General features: G+C 52.6%; 1 protein-coding gene across 3 annotated transcripts in view; it reads right to left on the reverse strand.

Moving 5' to 3' along the window:
* LINGO1 (leucine rich repeat and Ig domain containing 1) overlaps positions 1-21,519 on the reverse strand; it is a 150,023-nt gene that overhangs the window by 42,315 nt on the left and 86,189 nt on the right. For 2 of the 3 annotated variants that reach the window (XM_057412964.1, XM_057412962.1), the window contains one exon: positions 18,616-18,701. The exons of the other annotated variant lie outside the window; for it this stretch is intronic. The gene's annotated coding sequence lies outside the window, so the exon portion shown is untranslated. The remainder of the gene's footprint in view (positions 1-18,615; positions 18,702-21,519) is intronic. 3 annotated transcript variants of the gene reach the window in all.

Below are 21,519 nucleotides of genomic sequence, written 5' to 3' on the forward strand. Positions count from 1 at the left end.
TGTTGCATCACTCAAAGGAGCAGGGCAAACTCACAACCACACAGGAATTGGGCCCCTCTGTTTCTCCACCAAGACCCAGTGTGCCAAGACACATGATGACAGTACGGTCTGTTGGTGCTTGCCTGCAACGGCTGCATTCTGTACACCGAAGGCCAGAAGAGAAGCAAGCCCCTGTGCAGCAGGAGGCACACGAGGCAGGCTGCTAACTGGCCCTGGCAGAACCTCTGCTTCCAAAGCCTGGGGCTGCCGGGTCACCAAGGACAGGACTTGTGTGAGAAGTGGGAAAAGCTCCCATGTGGAACACGCAGCTCTGCCAGCACACAGACAGCTTTGGAGACCGTCCAGAGCCACCCCAGGGCAGCCGAGGCTTCACTCTGGGTCTTTGTAAACAGAGCTTTATACACAAAACCGAGATGTGAACGTCCCTGCCTCTGCTGCTCACTGAGGCTCGTCCTTAGGGCATGGCTCTGAGCACAGCCCCAGGGCTGCAGGGCCGGTCACTGCATTACACTGCCCTTGGACTCCCCTCCTGGAGGAGCAGGTCTGTCCTGGATGCAGCCTGCACTAGTCCTGGCCTCTCAAAGTGGTTTTTCCCCATTACAAGGCTTTACCTGCCAGCCCCGCTTGACCAGGATGCTGGGGCTGGTGGCAGTAAGGCTTGCTCCCTTTGCAATGCTTACGGCCCTGAGCTGAAAACCCAACCTTCACTCAGAGCTACTGGCCTCTTCCAGCAGCACAAGAGAGCAGCTCAAGCCTCAGAGCACTGACAGGTTACCTCAACCCTCTGCTTCTCCTGCAGCAGCCCCGCTTCATCCCTGGTGCCAGCCCAGGAGTAGGGACACAAAGGAGGACAGTGGGGAGCTCTCCTCCTTCCCTGCAGCTCCACTGCTGCCAAGGTGACACGTGTCCGAGGTTGATAAAGCCTTTCAAAGGTGGGTTGGCATTTCTCTGTGTGCGCTTTTTCACTCATCCTTTTCATCTGGATAATTTATTCCCTCTTCCCCCAACACAGCTTTAATTGAGTTCACAGCAGGATCTCAGCACCCGAGCACAGAGCCAGCCACCATCAGCTTCCTCAGGCAGGGATCCTACAGGGAGATGCTGGACAAAGCTGTGCCCAGCTAACTCCTGGCTCCTTGCACCCCCCTCATGCATCCCCTGCCCACTTCGGCAGCTCCCCAGTTAGGATGGGAGACATTCAAGCAGCCTGGGCGGCAGTTTTCCATGATGTGGGGTAGGTGACAGACAGACCCTGATGGACCCCACAGCTCCAGACACACTGCTTGGGATGGGCCAAGCACTTGTACTGCCTCTCCCACACACATTACCCCGTTTCCAAGCAGCCCCCCATATGCTGCCTGCTGTGGTAGGGTCTGGTTTCAGAGTGGTTTGGATTGAAGGGACGTTAAAGCTCATCCAGCTCCAACCCCTGCCACGGGCAGGGACACCTTCCACTAGAGCAGCTTGCTCCAAGCCCCTGTGTCCAACCTGGCCTTGAACACTGCCAGGGATGGGGCAGCCACAGCTTCTCTGGGCACCCTGTGCCAGCGCCTCAGCACCCTCACAGGGAAGAGCTTCTGCCTAAGAGCTCATCTCAGTCTCCCCTCAGGCAGGTTAAAGCCATTCCCCTTGGCCTGTCCCTACATCCCTTGTCCCAAGCCCCTCTCCAGGTTTCCTGCAGCCCCTTCAGGCACTGGAGCTGCTCTCAGGTCTCCCCTTCAGGAGCCTTCTCTTGTCCAGGCTGCCCCAGCCCAGCTCTCTCAGCCTGGCTCCAGAGCAGAGCTGCTCCAGCCCTCGCAGCATCTCCATGGCCTCCTCTGGCCTTGCTCCAACAGCTCCACGTCCCTCTTGCGCTGCTGCCCCAGAGCAGGATCAGGGCTGCAAGGGGGGGTCTCCCCAGAGCACAGCAGAGGGGCAGGATCCCCTCCCTGAGCTGCTGCTCACACTCTGGGGGTGCAGCCCAGCACACGGGGGGGTTCTGGGCTCACGTGCACACTGAAGTCGGGTCATGAGGAGCTTTCACTCCAGTTTCACCCCATGCTGATCACCCTCCATCAGCTGCCTGTTTGGTCCCACCCTGCAACCCACCCTCTGCTGCAGCACTGCCCTCCCCAGGAGCAGGAGGCTGTGGCTGGACCCTGCAGGCACCATGGCCCTGAGGACCAGCAGCTCCTGCTGCTCTCTCCTCTGCTTCCTTCTCTACTCAGTCTCCCTGAAGAGCCCACGCTTCTGCTGCCAGAGCATATTTGATTCCTCTGTTAACCTGACCTTATTTAGATCATTATAAGCCCCCAAGACATTGCAACTATAACTTAAAAGGAAAAAGGAAAAGAAAAAAACCCACCTAACAAAACCACAAACCTTTTCTCTGATCAATAGTGCAGGCAACTGGAAAAGGGATAATTCAATTTGTCAGCACACAGTTATTAGTTAGGGTGATGAAGACCTTCCTCCCAGCCCCGCTTCCCTCACTGGTACTAATGCTGCTGTCCCTGGGGCAGGGGAGCAGCCCACAATGTGACACGGAGCCAGGGAAGGGCTGAGATGCTGCAGCCACACACGAGCTGAGGGAGTTATTGCCTGTGAGAGGACAAGGAGGGAGAGATGGAGGCTCCCGTGTTAAAAGCAGTGATGACATCTACCTCATCCTTCCATTGGCTTTGCAAACTCCCCTCCTGGGGCACACAGAGCGTATGGTCCCCTTACAGCACCCCATCAACGTGCCATGTTGTCCTCAGCAAGGACCCACCAAAGGTCTATCCCTGTGCTCATGTTGCTAAAGGTCCCCTCTTCCTTTCTCATAGAGGGGGCTGGAACAGGGGACAGAGCCAGTATCCCCAGAGGGCTCTGCTGTGCATGAGGGAGAGACCAGCAGGAAAGGAAACACACTGGGATAGGCATGGCCTCAGAGAAAATCAATTACCATACCAAACAAGGGGCTGAGAGGCTTTGGGGAGCCTTATCATATGCCTTCCATTGCTCTCCATCAGCAGCCTAGCTTGAAATTACTGCTCCTAAGGAGCAGTGAAAGCGGAGGGAAAAGATGCATAGGAATAGGTAGCTGTGAATACCAAGTGGCTTCTGCAAGTGCCGATCCTCCTTGTCCATCCCTTGGTATGGTATCTCCCGGACCACCTATCTTTCTGGTCCCAGGATCACCCATCAATCAACACCACACCACCTGAACGCATGTGAAAGGCACATTTACAGCAATACAACTGCTCAGCTCCCTCCCTGCTCTCCTCCCCCAACTTCTTCACCGGGGAATCCTCCAGCTATGCACCCAGAGATGCCTCTTCCCATTTGTTGATGTCGGCAGGCATATCACACACACATTCATTATTTAATCTACCTTTGAATTGGGCTAAATAGTTTTAACGATAATTACGGAGCGTTTGTATTTATAGAAAACCATCATGCACAATCTGCATCCACACTGGTAACGCCGCTGCGATCTATAAATACGGTTGGGGATGGTGTGGGAAGGCAGACGACACTCCTAGTCGCCATGAAAGGCAAAATGCAGGGATGGCCTAACCACACAGGGAGCTGTTCCAGCTCTTCTCATTGCGGTCAGGCACACAAACGGAGAGCTGACGTGCAGCCGAGCAGCATCAGTGAGGACAAGGTCAGGAGCAGAGCTGCCGAAGCTGGACCAGGGAAGAGTGGTGGCAGAGCAGCCCCAGGGAAGCAGGATGAGGAGGGGATCAAGTGGAGCAGAGGGAAATGGGATGCTGCCTGGCACAAAGGCTCTGATGCCTGGAGAGGGAGCAGAGCAAGAGCTGGGAGCCGCAGGGATGGGGAGAAAGGAGGGAGGGAGGAAGGGAGGATCCACTGTTCCTCTTCACACAGCAATAAAAGTTTTACAGCAGCGTAGCCAGCTCTTATGATTTTATTGCCAGTATTACAGAGGTAGAGCTTCTCAGAGCCACAGCCCCTGGAGTCAAGTTAAGATGCGGGAAGCTTGGCTTTCATTAGGAACCAAGGGGAGAGGAGAGGAGAGGGGCCAGCCCTCCTGTCTGCACAGAAACACTGGAGAACATGGAGTGTTTTCAGAGCCGAGTGTTTTCAGATGGCAAAGAAAAGGAAGCCAGTAGTTAAATATTTACTTGTTTTTAAAGTAAATTATGCTTCTGGGGTGGAGAGCAGGGAGTTGGACAGCCCCATGCTTTGGGAGGACTTGCAGAAGGCAGCATTAACAGTGCATTGGTGAGACTCTCTGTGGATATCCCCATGGGCCCCACTCCCCCCAGACAAAATCTTTCAGCACATCTCAGGCTTTCCCTCCCCACTTCCCGCCCCGACACAGAGGCTCGGATGGGGCGTGATGCAGAGATACCCCAAGTGAGCCACGAAGCCATTTCACAGGCAGGACCGTGTGGGATGCTGCTCGGGGCTGCACAGCACAGGATTGCTACGCTGCCGATCCCCACACGTTCACACACACAAGTTATGAGTACTTATATTACATTAGTGCCTGGAAATTTAATTCCAGTCATATTCCATTCAGTGAGATACTGCACAGACACAGAACAAGCTGTGGGTTTTTTTCCTAGAGAGAAAAGTGTTTCTCTGCATATTGGTTTAAAGCAAACACAGCCAGAGGCTGCACACACTTGAGTAATGGTCCACGAGTGTGCCAATGAACAGGGGAGAGATGGCAACGCAGTGCCCTTGTTCATTTGCTTGGAGATCAACCTATGCTGCTCCCGTCATGGATCTGCCCAACCATACCCTGCAGAGACCATCCTCTGAAGGAGGGAGAGAGCAATCCAGGCCCTGGGTTTCTTCAGTTTAGGTCTATACATTGCACATTTTCAATTGCTAATTTACAAGCAAATATTTAGCCATCTGGCAGCCCCATCCACTGGGCAGCAAAGCAAGATGCTTGGCTTTGCTGCTGAAAGGGCAAAGCCCACATTAAACTTCTCTCCCTGAACACCGGGCACCCCGTTCCTATGCAGCACGGCATCCACCATTTGGCAAGCTGCTCCTCTGCCATCTGCGGGGAGAGTTCTCCAAAGGGCACAGAGCCTCCTAAATATAGCAGAGAAGCTTAGCAAACATTCGCAGCCAAGCAGGAAGTCTTCTCTCCAAGTTACATCTTCCCTGGACTGTTTCCTTTGCCTGTGACATCTCGGATACCCTTAAAACACCTCTGTGTTTTTCAGTCCCACTTCCTCCTTGGAGTCTTTCCCTTCCCTTCTCTTCCTCATTCCCTTCTCACTACCACTCTTCACCTCTACTTTTACGTTAGATTTCCCCTAACACTTCCCTTCACGCTCGGAGGAGGGCTCTGGATGATGCCAGTGCTCCTTTCCCAGCCCACGGATCCTCCAATGCAGCTCATACAGCCCGTGGGCTGACTCTGCACTCACTTCCCTACTCCAGGACCAACTCCTGCACACACCACCCCTGCTTTCACCAGCTCTTGTCCGTGGAGGACCTTGCTGACACCCCCATCCATGGGGTGTGCACCATTGCTGTGCAGGGCTCATCTGCCTTTGGATACCCAGAGCACAGCCGGTGCCAGGCGAGAGGCTGATTCCCCCACTCATGTGTGAAAAGCCACTGCCTCCATAACCTCCCCTCTGACTTGGAGCACATGCAGTGCCACAGGCCCTGACCTTCGCATCCATCTGCAGCTTAACAGTCCTTCACTCCTTTTTCCAGTAAGACACAAGACCAGATGCTTCTTCCTGGCCCAGTTTTAACCTTTCCCACCAAAGCCAACAGGAGCCAGTACCATTCATGGCACCGCTGACCTGCTCACTCTGCCCTGCACGAAGCCAAAGCTACCAGGAATGAGGAATGAGAATGCAGGGTTGGGCTGAAGCACACTTACAGATTTATTTTCAGACAGCTTGATCCCATCATCTCTCTGCTCCCTGCAGAAGAAACAGCCATCTAGTTGTGTTTTGTCATGGCAAACTAAGCAACAGAGAAGAAAAACAAGCACCCAGCATCCTGAGCATGGACAAGCTTGGCGTGAAGACAGCCCTTGCTGCTATACAGGGCTGAATTGTTAATAGTGCAGCTCCTGTAGTTTCTTCACTGGGAGGGCAGAGAAAGGGAAAAAAATACAAGAAAACAAAACCCCTTTAACAATGAACTCTCATGTTCAGTCAGACGTAAAAGACAGGAGAAGGGGGGGGGAAAGAGAGAGAGGAAAGGAGAAGAGACAATAGAAGAGAGTACTATTTCCTCTTCAAATATTTATTTTCAGGTCTGCCTTTGAGTGCTGCTTATTGAGATATAGAGCCTCACTGTGCTGCAGCGACTATGCTCCTGCTGCATGGCTTCCCAGCACTGCCTGATCCGGGTGGCCGGAGCCACCAGGAATTCCCATCAGCCCAGTGCCAGACCCCACAGAGCTCTCCTTTGGGTCCCTTCCCAGAGCCTCACCCTCAGCTCTCCATGCTGAGCCCAGCACCAGGCACCTGAGGCTCTGATCTGCTCCAAGTGCTGGCACTCCTCAGCATCCTGAGCTCTCTCAACACTGGACATGATGCCCACAGGGCAGCAGAGGTGGCCTTGCATGGAGATGGGAGATTCTCCAAGCGGGCGAGTTCAAAGTAGTGACCAACGAAGGTGATGGAGAGCCCTGGGCTGCTGGATGTGAGGTGTCTTGGAGGAGAGCCAGAGCTGACATCCTGATCACAGACAGCAATTAAGAAATTAAGCTATCAGAGAGGGTTTTTGGGAGGGGTGAGTGCCTGTGGCTTGGTCAGATGCCAGAGCAGGTCAGTAACTTTTGCCCTTCTCCTCTCTGCTGCAGATGGAGGTCCTCCTCTGCTCCTGATCCCAACACAGCTCCTTCCTCCCACCACCATACACCACAGGGGCAGAGAGGAGAACATTAGGACTCTGTGAGGCAGCTAGAGGGCAAAGAGGGGTTGGACACAAGCCACCTGGGGAGCTTAGACCTGGCAAAGTCAGCTTAATCTTCCCCTGAACTGTAGTCCCTAGCTATAGCCTGAGCCCTTTATTGCAGGGAAGGATGGAAAACTTCAGTAATGTTGATACCAGGAGCCATTCCCCATCCAGCCCACATCATCTGGGCAAGAGACAGCCATGTACAGGGTACACTGCTATGGACCACTCAATGTGGCACATAGGGCATCCAGAGCAGCCCTTGGAATGGCGGTCCTGCCACCACACAGAAACAACTCCATGTGGCAGATGACACACACACGGTAGTGAAAGCCTGCATCTATTACGTGAAATACTGCCAACCTCCAAATAATGGGGCCTGTGTGTCACAGAGCAATGTCTTCTCAGCTAGAAAACATCATCAGTCCCATCTCCTGTGCAGCTCAGCTCCAAGCACCAGAAACCAGGAGAGCTACAATGCATCTGCTCACAGTCGTTTGCTGACCACTAAATTACATGACATGATACCAAGAATGCTGTATTTCCTTATCTGAAAGGCTGTGCTGGGAACCACGAGGGCAGAAACCCAGCTGTGTCCCCAGCCATACAACCAAGTGCGATGGACTTTCCCAGAGCAACACCCACAGCCCTGGCATCCCAACCACCCCATCCCCATCCCGTCTGTCTTGGCGCTCTCATGTGCTGTGCTCACGCATGCCGCTCGCACACTGCCACCCTGTGTGTGCACACCTGCACTTGCACGCCTGCAGCCACACACAGACAGCTCCCTCTCCGTGCTGGGCCTGAGAAATATTGATTTCTTTCCCCCCTGCAATATTTCGCTTGGCTGAGCAGATTCAGAATTGAGGAGTCAGGCTCTGCCTAGAGACCAGAACCATATTTAATTCCATGGTTTAAGAAGCCCTGCAGCAGGTTATTCTTATTTTAAACTACCAGTGCATTTAAAAGCAAGTGACATTTCAGGGAGATGGGGTGGGAGATGGCTGGGGCCCTCTGCCTCCATCCGGCTCGTGATGGGAAGGGTTTTGTGGCTCCACTGCTGCTGTGCCACAACTCCACAGCCCATCATCTGCTGTGCCCACACCAGGGGTGGTGTTGAGCTCACGCTCAAAGCTCAGGAGAAATGTTTCCATGTCTTTCTAACAGAGGAGAAATGAAAGGGAGAAAGAAAAGGTGTGAAAGCCTCTGATGGAAATTGCTCCGTGCATTGAGGTTTCAGGACTCATATTGTCTGCTCCCTGTGCCCAGGCCCTGCTCATGGAGCAGGAGCCTCTGTAATGAGCAGTTTGCAGGTATTGAACAAAGACATGATGCCTCATCCATGATGGTGCATGATCATGGAGCAGGGCTGCTGGAGGGCACCCCAGTCCACAGTCCACATCCACCCCTCTGACAAAGGCACCCTCCAGCTGGCTATCAGTGACAGCAGGCTCTTATCTCCACAGCTCCCACATTTCCAAAGGAGGTGTGACAACGGCTTTTAAGGGAGAAGTACAGGGAAAAAAATACAACAGCAGAGGCTCACCCAAAGCATCTGTGAGCCTATTGCTAGATCCAAGCAGCTGTGCACAAACCAGGCTTGACACACAAACACAGAGCTCCGTGCCATGCAGAGCATCTCTGCACCTAATGCAGCGGCAGAAGAAAGCCAACTGACCCCAAAGCAGAGGCTCCAGCTCAACAGGCAGGGTGTTCAGGTGCTAAGGAGTGGGTGGAGGTGTGGTGGAGAACAGGAAAGGAAGCACAGGTCCCTACACACTCATCTCCTCACATCACATCTCTAAGGACTCACAAGGCCAGCTCCATGGCCATCACCCTGCCCTGAGCTAGGGTGGTCCAATCAGTGGGTTGAGCACACAAGCCTCCACTGCCCCTCTCTGCATCAGGAACTATCTCTTCATCCCTACCATTCCCAGCCACATCAGCCATCCCCAGCATCCCATGGAGCAACAGGCAGACAGAGATGCTCTTTGCAGCCCCTAAATAATGAAGATGAAGAAACCAGTTGCCAGACACCTCAAAGGCACTGCAGTATGTGCGTGTCCATGTGTACACATGTGCACACATGTGCCTACTGAACAGAAAGGGCTCAGCAACATGACCAACCACTGCTCCAGGGTCCCCATGGGGCTGGAGCTGCCTGCTCCTGTGGTGGGCTCAGCTGGGCTGCGGCAAGCACAGGGGGATGCTCCTGCTCATACTGAGCATGGCAGAGGCACCAGGCACAGCTCCTCAGCTGGGAGATGAGCCCAGCAGGGCTGTGGCTTGCAGCCTGGCAGCTGCAGAGCCCACAAGGAGCTACCATTCAGTGGGAGACATGATTCAGAGTGGGGCACGCTGCGGGCTCCCAGGGGCCAGGGGTAAAGGCAGCACCAGAGGCTGCGGTGAGGGCTCAGGACAGCTGCGGTACAGGGAGATGGAGCACCTACCACAGCAGCACATGCATCAGCTCGCTGTGGTCTGCGATGACACCAAGCATCGGTAGCTGTGGCGTTGTATTTTGACTGAAGCAGACAGGCAGGAGAATGAAAATGGATCCATTTATGTAAGCTGTAACAGCTCTTGATATCTTTCCCCAGCTCCACGCCTTGCTGATGCTCATGTGTGCAGGGTGAGATGGGATCACACCAGACAGGGGGAAGGGAGGCTGCAAACAGCTCCTGGCCTTGAGAGCATCAGCTGGGGCAGTGGGGTGGCACCCCACAGGGAGACAGACCACAATGAGAAGCCTGATGGTTTAGACCTAGGCAGGCCAGTGCCCAAAGTTGTGGGGTATGGATGCTATAGGGAACCCCAGCGCAAAGGCACAAGGCTGGGGGCAGGTACAGCTTCACCTTGAGCTCATCTCTCTGGAAAACCACAGGTAGGGGAAGCATCAGTAAAACTTGGTGACTTCAGTCCATAACAGGGTTAGGGCTGCTGTGAGTTTGGGCACAGCAAGGGCACATATGGGGGTCTAAGTGGAGACAGCTGAGAGAGCAGGAGGAATAAAAGAGCACCATTAGCTGTGGTAAAAGCCAAGGCTGTGAAAGCACATTACCATTACTGGAATAATTTTTCCAGTATTTTTGACAATTTAGTACGAATTAGCTTAATAGAAGAAAATGTTCTGTTAAATGCTGTGAATCTAAAGCGTAGAGAAGCACAGCAACATTTCACTTTACATCTGGACATGTCTAAGGGTTTTCACAGTTCTTTAGAAGTCAAGGAACTTTCCAACCAAAGTTTTCTTCCTAAAGGAAAATGGCAATAACATCATGGAGAAAACAGCATCGGGAAACACTGGGACACTTTCTTTTTGGTGTTTTCCTGCCCAAACAATTCAGGCATGTCTGCCAGCTCTCCCAGTGCTGCTGAAGGGGCACTTCTCAACCACCACCAGAACAAGCAGCAGCTTCTGCAGTAGCCTGGCCAGCAGGACAGTGACCATCCATCACCCTGAGCACTGATGAGGCTGTGCCCCAAGCACCCATGTGTTAGGTTGAAACCCTCACTGCAAGAGAGACATTGAGGTGCTAGAACAGGACCAGAGAAGGGCAATGGAGCTGGTGCCACAAGTGTGATGGGGAACGGCTGAGGGACCTGGGGGGTTCAGTGTGGAGAAGAGAAGGCTCAGGGGGGACCTGTTCGCTCCCTACAACTGCCTGACAGGAGGAGGGAGCCAGGAGGGGCTGGGCTCTGCTCCCAAGGAACAAGGGATGGGACAAGAGGAAACGGCCTCAAGTTGCACCAGGGGAGGCTTAGACTGCCTATTAGGAAGCATTTCTACACAAAGCAGTTGTCAGGCATTGGAACAGGCTGCCCAGGGCAGTGGTGGAATCACCATCCCTGGAGATACTCAAGACATCCAGATGATGTGGCACTTAGGGACACGGTTTAGTGGGGGACTTGGCAGTGCAAGGTTAAGGCTTGGGCTGGATCATAAAGGCCTTTTTCTAACTTAAATGATCATATGATTCTATTGTCTTGATGTGTTGAGACCAGCCAGCTTCACCAGAGCTACCAAAGGCTTCAGCACATGGGTACAGCTAGGGTATCCCTCCTCCTTCTCCCATCCTCCCACAGATCCAGCAGAGGTAATAAACACCATAATGAAATGGCTTTAAAGAACAAAAAGCATATAAGGACAAAGTCAGAATGAATCAAAAAACTAACAAAAATAGCACTGCAATTAGCTCAACTATAAATGAATTAAAAGGTATGAAAGTTTCCTGAATGTCAAGTTGACACAGTTTAGGGTTTTTTACGTTCAGGAAAGGAAATGGGTCCCTTGGGTAAACCCTGCTCCAGGGCTGGGTATTAAAGGCTTCTAGTGATGTCGCTGGCTGAGGTCCCTTTGATCTGGGCTGCTGGATGCAGCACACAGCTCCCAGCCAGCATGACCCTGCTGCTGCCCTCCTCCTGCATCCTCACATGGGGCTGGCGCAGAGCTGGGCACTGGCAGGGAGGGGAGAGCTGAGCAATTGCCTCTCCACCACCACCCAAATGCCACCAGTGCACCTTCTCATCAGGGTGCCTTCTCATCCCCAGCCTGCCACCTCCCCTCCAAGTAGGACAGAGGAGCGGGGCTGCTGTCTGTCACATCTCCATCACCTTCACCTCTCCCACAGGCTCCAGCAGCAGTTTCCTCCTCTGGGGAAAGGAGCTTTCTTTAGCAGCACATTACCGGTCCCCAAAGGCTCTTCCCAATGGAGAGAGTGAAACCATTCTTTCAGGGGAGGAGGGGGGATGCTCCCTCCTGGGGCACGCACTGCCAGCCCCATCCTGCCACGGGAGCCAGCACCTTGGTGGCTTCACAGCAGGACTGAGAGGTGGTCACTCCCCACACCTACAATGCAAGCACCCAGCTCAGCAGCACCGTGCAGGCTGATGACATTATTTCATGCAAGGTCATTTATGGGCGATAACTACGGATACAGAGACACATATATATGCATAGAGATGTATTTCTGCATTTCTCCTGTGCTTTGTACGTATAACCCACAAACTTAACCAGCGAGATACCAACAAACAAAGCAATTTCTCTCAGACAATTGGCAGAGCTGCCTCCGATGTCTCTGTCTCGCCACTGACAATAAGAGGCTCTTAAGCGTCCTGGAATTGTACTGCGAGTTCCCCAGTGCTCTCCCCCCACCTTCGCTCCTCTCCCTCGAGCTCCTTCCCGTGTTTCTCCAGCAAAACGCTCTGTTACGCAAATAAACATGCAGGGAGGCACAAAAGGCATTTTGTCTAGGATTTCAATACAGCCACGTAGCTCTCATTCAAATATTCAGCTCCAGCCTTCAGAGATCAAAAGCACAGCACTGAAATGAGGCGAGGCACAAGCATCCCAAGCCAATAACTCTAACTTCCCTTTTATGCCTGTTCTGGCTGAGGGAGCGGACGAGGAATCTGTTATACCCAGTGTGGTGGCTCATTCCCTGGGTGCCTGGGCACATCCAGCTCTGCCACATCACCCATCCCTCCTCCATCTCTGCACAACTCCCCACACAGCCATAGATTACAATAACATCCATTAAAGCCTCATGAGCCATGTCTGTGCAACATGGGTACTATGAGTTCTCCAGAGAGGTGCAAGCTGGGGCTGGCACATCCTTGCCTGAGTGAAGAAAGCTCCCTGCTATCAGGAACCTGGAGTGGGATCAGGCCCACAGAAGGACCCCATTGTCCTGCACCAGCACCCAGACAAGCCATGGCTCAGTGCAAAGGGACGGTGTGCCATCCTGATTCCCTGGTGCTCAGCATGGCCAGCACTGAGGCATCACTAGCACCCACTGCCATGTTCTCCCAGTGGAGCTCTACATGGGTGAAGTGCTCCCTGTCCCAAAACACATCCAGAAGCCCCCCTCCTTCCAGCCAGAGACCATCACCATCCACCAGCCTAAACTGCACCACAGGCTCACATTTGGTAACAGGGACCTCTAGAGCTGAGCCTTTTAGCCCTCCTCCTTCCACCTCAAACAGCCCTTTCCCCCATGGGGACCTACAGGATGGAGTCCTAGAGATGCTCTGCTCCTTTTCCCACCTTGCAGGGAAGGTGCTCAGCAGGAGCCACAGGGTTTGGCGTGTTTACTGTATAATATATGAACTCGTACCAGTTTTACAAGCCCCTCCTGACTCAAATCGCATTGTAATTCTGAACAGCCTTAAACTCATTTAAATCCCAATAAAAACACTGCCCTGCATTTGCATTTGCCACGCGTCGGTCCCCGCGGCTGTGGCGACAGTGTTTCCTGTGGAATTGATAATGTTCAGGACTCTGCATTCCAGAAGCCATCCCTCCCGGGCGGGCCTAGAACATGCACTTAATAGGGCAATTAAAACAAATAAACAGATGCAGAGAATGGATCTCCAGACCGATTCAGGATGATGCACGGAGCAGTCAGGTGCCAAAGCTTCCGCAGCAACGTAGGAGAGCAGCAGCACCAGTGCTGAAGCCTCAGCGTCCTCCAGCTCTGGGAGCCCAGGGGAGGACAGGCCAGGCACCCAGCTCTGACAGAACAAGGACCCGCAGGCACGCTGTGAGGGGTTCTTTAAAGAGGACAGGGAATGACTAACCAAGTGCCAGCAAATACAAGCACTGTGGATGCTGCGGGAAGCTGGTGCCTCAATGGCACAGGCATCCTGGGGGCAGATGGGGACAGAAGCAAGAGCTTGCCCTGGTTTCCCACGTTGCCTGGTGTGCGGGTGACATGGGGGAGCTGTGGTTACAGCAGCATCACGCTGAAGGAAAAGATGCTGTGACTGCATCTCACAGTATCCTTCATCCCTGGATCACCATAAAGCACCAGTCTTGCCCTTCTCAACACAGACAAGTGCGGCTTGCTCTGACTGTGCTGGAGGAAGCAGCAAGGGGCAGACAGGGACCTTGAGATCAGCAGACACATAGGGCTCTCCCACCTCCACCCAGGCACAGCAGGAGCATTAGGTCAGTGCTGAGCCAGCCTTTGCCCATGCCCAAGCTCAGCCTTTCAGCTCTGCTGCTCCCCAGAGCATTCACATGCCCCTCTGCACCTCCTGCCTTTCCTCCATTTCCAGCTCTGCTCCATTCCCAGCTCACCACCCCACTCACCCAGCACTTTATGCCTGGCTGTTCTTGGTGATGACATTAACAAGCTCCCCTGAAACAGTGCAATTATGAGCTATACCCTTCCAGCAATTGAAATACTAATTATTACTGAGATAAATGGCAATATCAATGATGAAAGTCAATATTATTGCCTTCTTTGTTCCTGTTTGTTTTATTTGTAGATGAAAAGACCACTCAGCCCGGCTCCCCAGGATGTGGCTGGGAGCTGGAAGAGCTCCTCTTGGCAGGCTCTTCCAGAGCCATGCTCCGATAAGAAATCATACTGCACACACTTGCAAAGGGCTCTCTAAATCAGCAGCTCTGAAAAGCAGGCATCGGCTTTGATTGATTCATAAAACTGAAGCTGCCTCCGTTCCCCCACTCCAGCACCAGGCGAGGGAGGATTTAGGGGAGGGGGAAGGTGCAATGTGGGTGGAAGTGATTAATTGTGGAACATGGCACAGCACTTGGGAACGCTCCACGGTTTGCCTGGCTTTGATGCTCACGCCTTCATCCTCCTCATGCCTTCATCCCCCTCACCCATGGCTTAGCCACCGAGACGGGAACTGAGGACCCCTCCCAGGCTCCGACACCAGCTCTCTCCAGCCTCACAGCAGTGCTGCAGCCAGGCCAGCACTCAACACCTACATTGCCTTATTCAGCAAGTCTGCTCCCTCCGTGCATTCTGAGTCAGAGCTGCTGATTTTGGTGACAAGAGACCTCATTTTAAAGCCCTATTAGCCTTGCAGAGCTAACACAGTTAGAAGCAAGTGAATGGGATGCTAATTTGGGATCACACCTAATGCTTCCTGGAGCATTCCCCTTCACAGCAAAGCGGATGCGCTCCCCACCACTGGCTCCCACACATCTGCAAGGAGGGAGCAGTGGGATACACACAGTGCACAGCCCAGCACACCTAGAGCACGAGGGACATCAGTCTTGTTCTAGGGCACCCAAGATGTTGCTAAATTGCCTCCATTTCCTTTCCTGCCCTTAGCCCATCACCAGCAAATATTCATGGGAACAAACCAACCCACTGATCCCCATCTCCAAATAGGAATACAATGATCAGCTCCCTGTAATGAATACAAACAAGCCCATCTCAAGTCAAGCATTCCTGCTGCCTCCCTCCAAACACAATGAGACCAGGAGCGCTGGAAGCCTTGCAGGAATAATTAGACCAGTTTTTAAAGAGAAATCAGCCTGCCCTGAATATTTCATGGAAGGTAATTTTTTATAAAGCCTTTTTAAAACCCATACCCCCATCTCCTCCCTTGTGCATGTCAGGGGGCAACGAAGCAGAAAGCATGAGCATACAAACCCAAAGAAACAAACTGCCATGCGCACCCAGCTCCTGCTCCTGCTTCTTCCCCGTGTTTAACATTAATGTGACATCCCAAGCTGTGTGTGCACGATGCTATTTGGAAGAGCTGTTTGACTGCTAGAAAACCTCAAGTGCCTCCAGCCTCACTAACGTGGTACCACAAATAGCCCCCGATGGTCCCCGTCATGGCCCCAAGCATCCACATGGAATCACAGCACTGAAAAGCTCTCTGGAGCTGCTGGACTACAGTGGTGGCATCCAGGTTTGTAGCAAGGGCAAGCAGCTGCGTGCATGGTGCCATCCTTGGGCTGCACAGCCTGAATGCTCATTAGCACTTTGCACAATTAATATTCATTCCTGCAAATGTGCTACCAAAAAGCTACGAAGCAACAACGATCTCTTTCTGTTAATGGCTTCATCGACCTGCAGAGAAAGATGCTTTGAAAGAAATCCTGTTTCATCTAGAAAGTGGGAACCAGGTAAAGAAAGGGAATTAAAGGCTTTTCTTGACCCTACTGGGGCAAGGAGCAGACCTTCTAAAACAGCACCTACCAGAACAGGCCATGGACACCCCTCCATGTCCATTGCATCCCTTCTCTCACACCTCTTTCCAGCCACCCTGCACATAGCCACAGCTTTTGGGCCAGCCAAAGACAAGAGTGACCCGAGTATCCCCACTGTCCCACACAACCTCCCTGGGAGCAACCCCAACCCTGCTGCTACTCCTACCTGAAACCCCACCATCTGGTCCCCTCAGGGGACAGCATGGGGTGGCAGGAGCTCCCAAGCAGGGTCTCCTGCCGCATGAGCAGCCTGGCTCTGGTGCATTGATTTTCCTTGCTCAGAGCTAGGAGGTCGCTCAGCACAATGAGGTTATCAGGGGAGGCAATGCTTTCCACCTGACAACTTGTATTGCTCCTGCTCCAACAAGTGCTGACTGCACAGTGCAGCCCGCTCCCAGGACAGACACCTTCTGGTAAGGGAGCTGCCTTCCCATTCCTCCCCTCTCCTGCCCCTTCCCCTCATCCCTCCTGCATCCCCACGTCACCCACATCCTCTCCCTGCTCCAGCCCACTCTCACCCTGGCCCATTGCAGCATAAGAGGAGGAGCCTGGGTGCCCCGGTCACATTTGTAGGCTTTTGACATAACCCTGATGCTGAAAACTTGCTTTTAAGATGTGAAAATCCAAGACATTCCTGTGACACAGGGCCTCGGTGGAAAACCCGACCTATTGCAAGTGTGATTGCATCACCAGAGCTAGCGACACCAGAGAGGAGAGGGAGGACTTTTTGGGAGCATTTATGGCACATGCATTCAGAGAGGAAGAGACGCATCCCTCAGAAACCACATCGGTTCAAAGAGTCGCTCAGTTTAAACACTAAAAACTCATGCAGTAAAAATCCACTCAGGTTGAGCCCTGCCTCAGAACTAAATAAAACCTCTGCCCACATCATCCAGCCCCAAGGTTCACAGTCTCCTTGGGGAGAGGACTTACATGCACTGGATGCTTAGGCCTAGATGTGCCCCCCCCAGCACTGGGTCCTGTTTCACTGCCTTTGAGCAGGACAAGGAGCTGTGTACTGACCTTGGGGTGTTCAGGACCTGAGAAGTGGCTGCTGCCCATCATTACACTCCATAGCGCCCAGCTGCCCTGGTCTTGCCCTAGTTAGTGCAGATACCAGGCTGAAACAGATTACACCACCCCCACCCCTCCATCACCCCGAATTTCCTAGGACATCACTCTTTCTCAAAGGGAAAAGCTCAAGGAAACCTGAAGCCACCTCATTTTATAAATACTGCTCTTAGCAAAAAACCTCAACTTTTGCAAATGCCACCCTGGGAGAAAATAGCCAAATCTGAACCAAAGCAGATGGCTCTCAGCACTTGTTTGTTCAGGGAGGACTCAAACCAGCACAATCATTCCCCAGCTGAATTTTGTTTTAATAGAAGGCCGCTAAGAATAAATGCATTGCAGGGCTTGCTGCTGAGAAGGTGTGAAGACAGAAAACTGCTATCACCGTGGTGCGTCCACCCGCTCCATCAGCCCTGACACAGGGGGAACTCCTCTGACCAAGCATCCTTCATACACAGCTTTTCCCAGGGACCGAGAACAGGGAGGGATGAGTGCCTGCATCCATTTCCTGCTTACCAGAAAGTGGGAAACAGCAACAAGAAGCTAGAAATACCCCTCTGCAAAGCTGGAAATAGCTCTCAAACAGCCCCTCGCATGCAGGAGCGAGAGGCAAGGTGAGGACAGGCCCCTCTTCTGCATGCAGCAGGTTGAGCCTCTGCAGCCTGCTCTTTGCTTTGAGCAAAGAGCATGATGGAAAAGGAAACTGCATATCTGTGTGCACGTGTCGGGGTGAAAGCCAGCCATTCTGTTTCGATTCCCTTTCCTCTCAACCAGGCATGGGACATGCCTGCCCCAAGCAGAGGTGTCCCTCCCCGCAGCACCACTCCTGTGGAGCAGAGATCACAGCACACCCCATCATCTCATACCAACTGGGACAACATCCAACTTGAACAATCCCCCCCAGCTCTGGCACGTAGGAGATACTTGAATCACCCCAAGTTGGTTTTTCCCTTTAGGAAGCTGAATTCTGCTCGAGTTGCCTTTTTCCTCTCTCAAGGACTGAGATCCTGGGAACTGCCTCAGCCCAGTCAGCTCTGATGTTTGCAGTCTCACACACAGCCTGCATCAAACTGACAGTTCACAGATTCCATGTGAGGATTTGTATGTACAGTACAAGCTGGAACCTGCTCCTGTTTCCTTTAACTGTTCCAGCAAAGGCACTGAAAGGAGGTTGGGTCAGTGCAGAGAGCATGGGTGCCGTGACACAGTAATGGAGACATCTAAAAGCACTGCCTTTTGAGGACCCTCTTGCCTGCCCTCTCCTGAAGGATGAGACTGTTTCTGCCCAGCATCCCCCAGGTTGCAGTGTTCAGATACCCACGGTTCTCTCTGTGCAGGCAGTGTTTGCCCCTCACCATGTAACACAAAGCAGAGCAGTACAACCCTATGACAGAGCCCTTCTTTCTCAACAGTGCCACTGTCCAAATACTCATGTTGGATGTTTCCTGCTAAAATCCTCCCCTGTGCACGACATTTCCTACCTGTTCCAGACACAGAACAGATCCTGGTTGAAAGCCGCGTTGCCTCATGCCCCAGGAGGGCTGGGTAGCAGCCCTGAACTACAGGGGGGAGAAGGCATTTCCACCACACTTATGGCAGCAGAAACCATGCCAGTCCCAGACTCAGCACGACAGAGGTACGGGAGTGTCACATGCTCAGCAATACAACAGTGCCCGAGCTCGTGTGCCACCTACCCAGGTCAGATGAAGGCAGGATGCTGGGCAGTCGGATGCCAGGGGCACGCTGGGCTTTGGCCTCTCCTCTGCTTTCCACTCATGCACTGTGGGCAAAATGATACCACAATTAGGGCTTCAAACCTGGCATTTGAGAGGCTAACAGGAGGAGAAAGGCAGGAGCTGGGAAGGCTTTTCCCCCTCTCCCTCCCAGCTCGGCTTAATCTTCATCTGAGCTGCTATTTAAAAAGCTTTAAATCAGGCTGCAACAGACAGAAAAACACAACTACCAAAATTTAGTGGACTTGCTGCTGAAAGGCCCAGAATGAACTGCTTAACAGAAGCCATTTTCCCATGGAAATAGAGCGGGGCTGTACTTAGCAGAGCATTGATCTGCTGACAGCTACCGGGACAGATTTGGGCCAGAGCACTTGGGAATCATTTGCAGTGATCTCTCAAGAAACACATGCATGCAAAATCCCTCTGAAAACACACTGCTGTAGAACAGTGCTGTGACTGTCTGCAAGGCCAGATAGCACTCACTGGCCAGCATGGACTCACGCTGCCCTCAGTAAGCATCCCTGGGCAGGCAGCTCAGCCCCAGGCTTGCCTCCTGGGTGCATCCCTGTACCCAGCCTTGGTGGCTTCAGGTTGTACCAAGCAATGGAATGCATCACACAGGACAGGAATTGCAAAGCACCAGAACTGCAGCAGGGTCTCACAGCTCAGGACCACATCAGTGGGGGACACTGCCATGGACCTGGGGTGTTTGGGGGTCCTCCCACAGACGCACTGGGATTTGGAGATGCTGTATTACAGCCAAGGTCAGCCCAAAACATTGTCCAGGACAAAGCACAGTCACACATCCCTGGAGACAACAGGTTGGGTCCTGATGGATGCCAGGAGCTCCACAACAGCCAGGCAGACTCTGGAAAGGGGGTGCCATGGCTGTGACCATGTTTGGAAGGAGCAGCGTCCCACATTCACCTTTTATACCACCAGAAACCATTTTCCATCAGGATTTTCACTGTTTCAGGGACAAAAATCAAAGCACGGGACATATTCCCCTCATTATTATTTCTCCAAATCCCAAGTAGCTCCACAAGCACGGAGGAAAGGAGATGGGAACACTGCTGTGGGCCTCTGCCTGCCCTTCCCAGCACAGGGACACAGCACTGGGCAGACTAGGAGCCTCCCTCCTCCTCTTCCAAAGGAGTTATCATCTGAGACAACCCCAGGAAAGCAGAACCAGCTCATTCCCAGAGGTGTCAAGTGCCCTTGGCACCCACTGGCTTCAAAGCCTGGTGCTCACTGCCCCCAGCCCTTGGCTATTTCTCACCCTCACACAGTCTCCACCACAGCAGCAGGGAAAAGATTACTTGGAATACATATAGGGCAGAGGCAAAGGGGGATGCAGTGCTCTCTCCACCTGAGCCACCCCCTTACACACAAAGCTTCTGCACAGACTGGATCTTACAATGCCAATTCTTGGTTCATTGCTTGTTGTGGGGGGTTTTATTCCCATTCTCTGAGTTCATATGGGGGTTGCAGTCAATATTTAGATCTTGCAAGGATCCCCAAAGCAACCGAAATAAACCTTCCAGGTAAAAACTAGGAGCAAACCCATGCTTCAGAGGAACACAATCTGCCCAACATGCCCATCATGCTTCCAAGGACACCTGAGGTCCTAACGCTGCTCGAGAGCCTGCAGAAAGCATGGAAGGAAATGGCAAGCAACTTACTTGGTTTATTTCTTCATTTTTGCTTTCACAGATCCCTTCTTTTAAAAGACTAAAAGCATGTTTATGAGTTTAATATACTCAGATGGATCAAAAGCTGTTTAGCTGGGAAGGAAAACAACTCTCCCACCCCAAACCTCTTCTGGGCTGGGACCTGCTTTTCAATCTTCCACCCACAGCAAATACTACAAATCCCTTTTTAAGCTGAAAAGCAGGGACAGGACCTACTGGGGGGTGGTCCCCCACTCCTCCATCACTACCCCCAGCATCCCTTACCCAGACAGAAGAAGGGACACCAAGACTGAGAGTCAGGGGACCATAAAGGCATCTGTGTGTAGGGAGAGCATCCAGGGAAGATAGAAAAGATAAGCCTGCCTTCCTTCCTCCTCCATCAGCAGCTTTCCACAAGGAGGATCAATGCAGCCCACTGTAACTGCACCGTTGATCCATTTTTAATTAATGAAAGAAAAAACTAATCATTGAATTAAACTTCTCATTACTCCAGCTGAATATCCTCTAAGTAAATTTAATTACTGTATGAATTTGGTTTCTCCCTGTTTCATTAGCTACTGATAAAGATTGGGGGGGGGGGGGAGAAGGAGAGATGAAAACAGAGAAAGAGAATGGAAGATGGGAATATTACATGCAAAACAGAGGTAAACGATTCAGCAGGATTCAGGGGCTTTCTGTAAGGGCCTGGGGAAAGACCCTCCCAAGGAAGCTGGAGGGATTCCCTGTGGATAACCCCCTCCTCTGACCCAGCATCTTCCACACCACATGTGGGCATGCACAGCCCCATGAGCAACGCCTCCATGCACCTACTCCACATCCCAGAAGCTGATCCCTGGCTCCAGGCACCTGGCAGCAGAGCCGAGCTCCAGCACACTGCAAGGACCCCTTAGACATGGGGAGCACAGGGACCACCCTCCCCATCACACCCTGGGTCCACAGCCACCAGCAAACCAGCAGGCAGAGGCTTGGGCACAGCTGGCTCCCCTCCAAATGAGGGCAGACACTGACTTCAGATCCGCAGCAGCCCTGCATCCCCTCTGATCTCGCATAGCTCTCAACAGCTAGTTTTTGCTTGTGCAACAAAAGCAGCATCCCTGTAACGCTCCAGCAGGGAGGCAGTGCTGACAAAAGCAGGGGAGCACACGAGGATGGCTATCAAACACCTGCTGTCCCA

Source organism: Pezoporus wallicus, unplaced genomic scaffold (genome assembly GCF_028554395.1).
Source record: "Pezoporus wallicus isolate ANWC-B61680 ecotype Strahan unplaced genomic scaffold, APGP_CSIRO_Pwel_v1 contig_13283, whole genome shotgun sequence".
Lineage (NCBI taxonomy): Eukaryota > Metazoa > Chordata > Aves > Psittaciformes > Psittacidae > Pezoporus > Pezoporus wallicus.